Source organism: Branchiostoma lanceolatum, chromosome 9 (assembly GCF_035083965.1).
Source record: "Branchiostoma lanceolatum isolate klBraLanc5 chromosome 9, klBraLanc5.hap2, whole genome shotgun sequence".
NCBI classification, from domain to species: domain Eukaryota; kingdom Metazoa; phylum Chordata; class Leptocardii; order Amphioxiformes; family Branchiostomatidae; genus Branchiostoma; species Branchiostoma lanceolatum.
The window spans coordinates 13214418-13221973 of record NC_089730.1 but is presented as its reverse complement, the minus strand read 5'-3'; the positions used below and the strand labels follow the sequence as shown (position 1 = coordinate 13221973).

Below are 7556 nucleotides of genomic sequence, written 5' to 3'. Positions count from 1 at the left end.
CTGTAACAGTCATTAAAAATACATTGTGAATATCTCGTAGGTAGTAGTCAGTTTCGTGAAGATTTCAGGAGTTCTTGGTCTTGCAGTCAGTGTATGCATTTCTAAACATCATTTATTCATGTGTCCCTATCTGCAATACTTAGTCATCACACAGCAAGACCAGCATTTGTCATCATGTTAACAAGTACACTGCAAATGGTTCAGCGCGTGTATTAACTTCTTTTACACCAAAGTGAAATTTCCAAAGTATACCTTACACAAAATGGGATACACTTGTAGGAGCTAAAATATAATAAGGTCTTTCCAATAAATGAATAAAACCATTAATGCCCCTTACAGAATGTCAAAGGTAAGTTTTTACACACACACAAACAAGTTATTGATCACTTACATGCAGTTTGCATCCTTGCTGACACATTTGGGGTCATTCTGAGATACCGTAATAAACAAAAAGATACGCGGTCAGAACTCAAGAAGAAAAACTTTCAATCAATTCATAAACACTCAACTTAGTGGTTTGTTTCATAAATAAGACTTCAGAACTTCTTGGTCTTGCAGTCAGTGTATGCATTTCTAAACACCATCTATTCATTTGTCCCTATCTGCAATACTTAGTCATCACACTGCAAGGACCAGCCAATTGAGATCGCTTTAACAAGTACCAATGCAAAATGGTTCAGCATATGTATTAACCCTCATTGTCAGCAACATTCAACATTCCTTAAGTATATCTCACACTAAATGGGATACACTTGGTAGGAGCAAATAGACACATATTAACTTTATTTCTAAATAAGTTTGTTTTTCCAAACAACTAATGTGAGGCCACAGTGAGGGAATAGCTTTAACTAAGTTACAAACAAGATGTTATCACTTACATGCAATTTGCATCCTCACTAACACATTTGTTGTCATTCTGGGATAATAAACATAAAAAGAGATGGGTTACAACTCATAAGGGAAAAACAACTTTCACATTGTTAACGTACACTGAACTTGCAACATCAGAGTAGGTTAGGGAAAAAACACATCAAACCAACATCAGTTTAGTAGTTAGTTCATCATGTTACAAGTCACATTCTTACACTATTGCATTAGTTTAGTTTTTGTCTACATTAAAACAAAGATTAGGTTAAAGCAAAGTAGGTGGTGCTTACATGTCTGCTTGACTTTGCTGGCTCAATCCCTTTGTCTGTTTAGTGGCAGTACTAGTCAGGCCAACTGGTAAAAAAAATAGGAAATTGCAGGAACCATTTAAGCATAAAGTGTAGACAAGTAAACCTGTGCATACACATGTAGTAGTACAAACTGTATGATGGTATCAGAAGTACAATGTCTTCACATTCTTTCAGTGAGAGAGTTCAATATTGTCATCATGTACCTTCAATTCCACTTTGATTTTGATTGGAAATGTACATTGTTGAGACTAGCACAGGATAGTGGCTATGCACAGTCACTAATGTATTCTGTGAAAAATGTATCAGTTCAAACTACTTACTTCTGATGGAAAGTCTTCCCAGTTCCCACTGGCTCTTCTGACAAACTGTACAGGAATAAAAGAGTTAAAGATGAAGTTACTCTCACACCTTTAAGAAATTTTCTGTTTGAACTGCCAGGTACAAAAAACTTAAGAATAGAACGTTAACTTGTAAGATTTTACATACACTACATTTTTTTGCAGTATGAAATAATACACAAAACAACACCTCAGATAGTTTAGAAACTACGGGCTAGATGGTCATATCACCGAGACCCTCATTTGGCAGAATTCTTTCATCACCGGTGTTGTTAAGTGTACTTTATAAGTACACATGTCAGAAATAAGGATGTCTCTCTTCACTGGTTATCAGAGAGATTCCCATTATCCTAGTCATCACTCACTGTGTACTATATCATTACTCACTGTGTACTACATCACTGATTGCTGACACTTTTAGCAGAACTAAAGTAAACTGCAAAAGGGAAAAATTTGTGTGGATTTCATTACGCTACAGAGACAAAATGGAGTGTTTGCTGTGGTTTTCAGTTCATAGTTGACCCCATGCAGGGTTTTATTGTAAAAGAGTTTGCAGTGGTTTTAAGAGTTCACTGTAAAGCCGTGAACATAAAGCCATGGCAAACATTTCTCCACACTACTCAACATTGACTGAAACAATTAATGCTGATTGCACTTTACTCGTCTTTAATTCTTTCACCACTGAATTTTTGTTACCTCACCACATGATGACTGTTCAGTGTTCTTCAGTATCAGGTAGACCGCAGTATCCATTTTCCCTATCAACACAAAAATCATCATAAATACACCATACATATAGCTCCTCCAGTTTATGTAATACTGGACTATGCCTCATATATACGGGCTTGATGTGGAATCACAAACACACGGATTTCATATTGGCAGAATCAAGATAAATCATTGGCATAGTACATCTTACTGATACTACATAGTTTGATGATGATCATGCTTTGATTATTTGATTTTAATACATTGCAGCCTTTGGAGCTGAATTGCGTATCTCATTACAATTCAAATTAGTCAGAATCATTGTCTTTTAAAATCATCTACAGCAAAAAAAAAATTAATACACAATAAAATAGACTTTCTTACATGATCATCGCAATTAGTGATAAAAACAGATTCCCATTATCCAACAGTTTTGAGGGATGGTCCTGTGAAATGGACTTGTTTTCCAGTGATAGTTTGATTATGAGATTAATTTATAGACCTACATCAAATACAGGAACCAGACTATGATAGTCTGGTTCCTGTATTTGATGTAGGTCTATAAATTAATCTCATACCCGTTCCTGAAACTTAACTTATCTGAAGGCTGCAGTAATATTTCATATCAGATATATACAGCAGACATGGTACATTACATACCTGTTTGTGCCACTGCTTTCAATCGCCTGTGTCTTGCTCTGCCTAAAAGGAGATATTTAAAAGGTTAATGTATGTTTTATTGAACACTGGACAGTCACAGTAAGTATATGTACAATGACATTTGGTCAGATAGAGCTAAAAAAGTGAACATCACGAGGTTCAGCGTTGGTGGAAAGGATCATCATACCCATGTCAGTGTACCTTATTCCTCTCATGTACAGTAATTACATTACAGCTAGCACAAAACATTACCTATGTTGACAACTGGATGTCATCCCAAGAAACATACATGTACATGCAAAGGCATGCTATCACACACACAGCACAGACATGCTAATGCTGTACTACAATGTCAGCTTAGTACCTAGTCTAAAATCTATATCAAAGAAAAGCATTACAAACCTCTTGGATGGACAGCAGCAAGGACTTGGTTCTTTTCCTGCCATGTCTGCAAACAAAAGAAGATGGATGGTTTTAGATACGGAGAGACATGAAGACATAGTTGTCATGCAGAAGTCATCAAGGCTGTCTCAGACGGACAAAAACGTCCCCATGATGGTTTGCGTGGAGTCAGTTAATGGGCAATGCGATATGCAATCGTCACTGAAGCCTTGTTTAATCATGTACTACATACATGTGGAAAAATACATGAAATATTTTGCTTAATAGTCTTTTTTTCTTTGATGTAAATCAATAGAATAGAGATGCAAGATGACTGAGTAATCGAAGGGCTATGCAATAGTCAACCAAAGATAGAAATGTTATAGATACCTTGGTGGGGAATTCCTTGCAGTGTCAGACTGAAAGACCAAAAAATGCTTGTTACTTTTGACGCAATGAAATGAAGTGGTCAGTGATAGCGACTGGGTCATGCTTGGACCAATCAGATAGGGGCGAAATGTTTTTCGTCACTTACATTCGGTTGAACTATGAAATCATCATCTGGTCCAAGCTTTAGTAGCACCAATGCAAGTTCAGTTATTACTCTCAGGCTCACTGTATGTCATTTTACAACTACAAATGATTTGAATGAAGATTAAAAATTACTACAATTTCTATTTTTATATACACAAGACATGTGTGATAAACGTTTAGTATATCCTTTCTCTACCCAAAATGTGTACATAAAGTTATTGGCTTCTGATCAAAAAGTAACACGGAACCAGACTAAACAACTGAAAGTTTCATGTACAGAAATGTTTGACTACATACCTTTCATTCTGATATCCTCAGATGCCCAAGGGCCAAAGGACTCCGTGGAACAAAGGCACCTAAAATTTACACAAAATTGATGCACATGAAATAAAAGTTGATTTTGAACAAATATCAACAAACTTAGGGGTGATGTTGCATTGACCTCAGGTGACATGTGGTGGTCAGTAGTTTTCGTCACATACGCAATCATGAGTAGCAAATAAACATCATTGGTCAACACACAGATGCCAGGACATCTTGGATAGTCTTGCTGTATCACTAGCATTGTATAATCAAGATATGGTACTTTCCTCTTAAGTTGGCTACTGTAACATTTACTGTAGACTAACTAGTACTTAAGAAAGGGTTTACACACCTTGATACTAGATGCCTTGTGCTGTACATGTCAGAAAACTTGACTGTAACAAGATTGAAAGAAACAGATTACACAACCATCATTTCTAATTGTTGGACAAATGGGACAGAGTCAAGCTTGGAAGTCAGATAGGGGCGAAATGTTTCTCTTCACCGACATTCTGTTGAACTATGAAATCATCATGTTGCCCAAGCTTCGGTGTTACTAACATACAGTAATAGATAACTGCTCAATATTATGAATATAACAATTTTACCATTAATGACAAACACATGAGGCATTGTGCCATGGTTATGCTTCGAAATCTCAAAATTGTAACAGGTAGTGATATACCTACCATACTATCATGGAACAGGGCCTGCTGTAACAATCTTCTTCGTGCCCAGGGTACAGGCAAGATGTGCTGCCAAACAAGAAAAACATACTACATCATGGCTTGTACATTTGAAAATTAAAAAAGCTATTCTCTGCTGTTTTTCAATGCCTCAGTTTGTTCTGTAGTAATAGTGAACGAGAAACTTGTATCAACAACTATTGATTCTGAGCTCCTCGGAGTTCTTCAGAGGCAAAGTGAACAGCAAAGTTGCTACTACTTTTTTCTATACTATACAACTGTACAAGACTGGCTTAATTAAACCCTTGCAGGGCATCACACCTAGCCTCTACCAGGCTCCGCGGATCGCTGGGAAAATAGAAGGAATCGGCCAAATAGAGTGAATAGTAAGCCAAGGGTAGTCGCGACCAACGTTGCTAATTTTCCCAGCGATCCGCGGAGCCTGGTAGAGGCTACATCACACACAGAGATGTGGACAATTTGCAAACATAATCTACAGATTTCTATAAGTCATAATATAAGTCTGTCTTCTCACAAGTTCAACCTCTGAGAGGGAACCAGAGATTAATTTTGAATAATTCTAAATAAATTTCAAGAAACAATTTGTACCTGAAAACCTCAGCACTGCTTTGCTTGACGCCATCTTGTCCTGGAAAAAGATGATAATTTCTTGTTTCAATACTTTGTGGACTTTTAGACAAATAGAACTTGAAAAGATATTTTTGGTAAGTTAGTGGTTGAGTAACAGCCTCAGGAAGCATAAAATCACCACAGCCAAAGTCATGACCGCCGAATTAAGTCCTCATCACAGGCATGAACACCGATACACGTGGTACGTGCAAAGCATACATATGCAACAGGGAAAGCATTATATTTCAGCTTGAAAAGGTGGAGACTGGAGAGGGATGGGATGGGGGGGGGGGGACTGGGATTTATAAAAACTTCGTACATTTAGGTACTAGTGCGTAAAATTATGGCATCCCAGGGATATTGCTGGGTAAATCAAAAGGGGAGAATTTTTAAAAATGAAGTGCACTGAAAAGGCGAAGGTCGAAACAAACTGCACCAACTGGTGATCTAGAAAAATCTCCTTATCTGTGACCCTTTTAGGTCAAGGCAAAATTTACTTCATCCATCTCAAAAATTCACAAATGTCCCAATGCAGCACATTCTATGGCATCACAAAATTGTTCTACACAACTGAGAAGTAAGATTATCAAAGGATTGCGTAGATTTTCACCCGATGGGCTCAGCAGACTGGCAAAAATGGGCCGTTCCAAAAAATAAATGAGGAGAGGGGGTTGACGACCTGGGACAGGATTTGGGATATAGGGGGTTGATGACAGCGGGACAGGATTTTCGGATTTAGGGGGTCTGACAGTTGGGCTGGGACAGGATCTAGGATATAGGGGGTTGGTGACAGGGTGGGACAGGATTTTGGCACTATAAGGGGGTCTGGCAGTTGGGTTGGGATAGGATCTAGGATTTGGGGGGTTGGTGAACATGGCGGGACAGGATTTTCGGATTTAGGGGGTCTGACATTTGGGCTGGGACAGGATCTAGGATATAGGGGGTTGGTGACAGGACGGGACAGGATTTTGGCAAGGGGGTCTGGCAGTTGGGTTGGGATAGGATCTAGGATTTAGGGGGTTGGTGGCAGGATGGGACAGGATTCTGGCACTATACAGTAAGGGGGTCTGACAGGTAATAATAGAAAACAAATTTTTGCGGTAGTTTGGACTTCACTGCGGGGAGATCACGCGAAAGCGCGAACATGAAATCACTGCGAACATTTCACCCTGATGCAAATTTTTCTGTACTCCTCAATTAACCCTACAATGACTGTCAGTTAACACTTTGCACACTTAGATGAAAAGGATATTATTTGTAATTTGTGGCTTCTTGGAGAGATGGGTGGACAGAGGGAGGGGAAGTGATTATCACACAACCATAACAACAGATTAACAGGGCTGAGCCTCCAGGGGGTACTGATCAATAGATAGCATGCATAGAGCAGCAGATTGATTCATGCAGTAGATATGGACAGAGGGTCAACTTTACTTTTACTTTGTCTATAGCTAAATCATAACAAAATATCAACTACTTTAAAGATCACTAGTAGCTGTTCTGCCCATGGTGGTGAATGGATATGCTAATTTTGTAAGAGAAATGTGACCCTGTAATTTCCTGGTTAATGAATTAGATTAGGTGAAAACTTATGATGTTTTGGTCACTTGGAAATATCTTTTAATCAAGTTTTGGCCCAGTTTACAGGATGGATACGCATCAATCTGATGCAATCAAATAGCTCAGAAGGGAAAACATGGTGCCAGCTCATGAAAAAGTGCATCCGCTATATGCATGTGTTGACAAGCAGATTTTCCATGCGCAATATTTGGTCCATGTAGGGAAAGCTTTTGGTCTGCAACATATCAGGAAATTGTTGGTACGAGGTCATGTCATAAATTCATACACATGAAATTTGTACTTCAGTCCAGGGCTCACTTAGCAGGATCAGCAGGGAGCCATTCACACCCCTGTCCTGATTGGATAAAGACTCCCAGCTATGTAGTTTTAGGCCAATACAGAAAGTAGATTTTCCTACTGTTTCTTTCATAGCAAGTTTGATCAACTCTATAGAATTGCTTACCGATATTCAGGGAGGGAGGTTACAACATTATTGCACCATACAAACAACTCTAAAAAACTGTTATCCTCCATCCAAAACAACACAGTGTGAAACCAACACATGGCCACACATGGCTTTT

General features: G+C 38.4%; 2 non-coding genes across 2 annotated transcripts; both read right to left on the bottom strand.

The window, feature by feature from the left end:
• Positions 1-3758: 3758 nt before the first annotated feature.
• LOC136442776 (small nucleolar RNA snR60/Z15/Z230/Z193/J17) lies at positions 3759-3835 on the bottom strand. Its single transcript, XR_010757053.1, has one exon. It is a non-coding gene; the product is annotated as a small nucleolar RNA snR60/Z15/Z230/Z193/J17 (small nucleolar RNA).
• A 735-nt stretch (positions 3836-4570) lies between these two features.
• LOC136442777 (small nucleolar RNA snR60/Z15/Z230/Z193/J17) lies at positions 4571-4646 on the bottom strand. The gene has a single exon (XR_010757054.1). It is a non-coding gene; the product is annotated as a small nucleolar RNA snR60/Z15/Z230/Z193/J17 (small nucleolar RNA).
• Positions 4647-7556: the final 2910 nt, after the last annotated feature.